We start from the raw sequence: 786 nt of genomic DNA, 5'->3' as shown, positions 1-786 counted from the left end.
CGCCAAAATATATTATGTTTAGTTAAGTTTTAGTAGAGGTTTTACGGAGCTCGCAACAGTATAAGGTCATATTATGAGCGCCAAAATATATTATGTTTAGTTAAGTTTTAGTAGAGGTTTTACGGAGCTCGCAACAGTATAAGGTCATATTATGAGCGCCAAAATATATTATGTTTAGTTAAGTTTTAGTAGAGGTTTTACGGCTAAAGGTCATATTATGAGCGCGAAAATATATTATGTTTAGTTAAGTTTTAGTAGAGGTTTCACGGCGCTCGCAACAGCATAAGGTCATATTATGAGCTCCACAATATATTATGTGTAATGATATATATGTTTAGTATACATTTGCACACTATGTTATGTATGTTATTAAATGAATTTGTGCATGTATGTGCGAGCGTGTGGTTTGTGGGACCCCTGGTGTGGCTTCATATATTCCCCTTATCTCTCCTCATTCTTTTATTATGCTTGTTACTCTCTTGTAACTCCTCTAATCTTAGGCATTTACATGACCTCATTGTGTTGCAAGTGTCGTGAAATTCTTATTTAAAATAAACATATTATGAGTGTGATATATTCATACATCTGAGTTTGGGGGATGGAGTGATAAACAAGTGTAATTTTTATGATTTTTAAGTGTGAGTGAGTTTCTGCTGTAATGGGAAGACAGAGGGTGTATGACAGAGGGACAAAAAAACACACACACACAAACACACACACACACATACTCACTCACACACAGGGTGAGAGAGAGAGAGATAGATAGATAGATAGATATATATATAT

This window comes from Aplysia californica, unplaced genomic scaffold (genome assembly GCF_000002075.1).
Source record: "Aplysia californica isolate F4 #8 unplaced genomic scaffold, AplCal3.0 scaffold00920, whole genome shotgun sequence".
Taxonomy (NCBI): Eukaryota; Metazoa; Mollusca; class Gastropoda; order Aplysiida; family Aplysiidae; genus Aplysia; species Aplysia californica.
The sequence above is the reverse complement of the archived record's forward strand: the minus strand, read 5'-3'. Positions refer to the sequence as shown.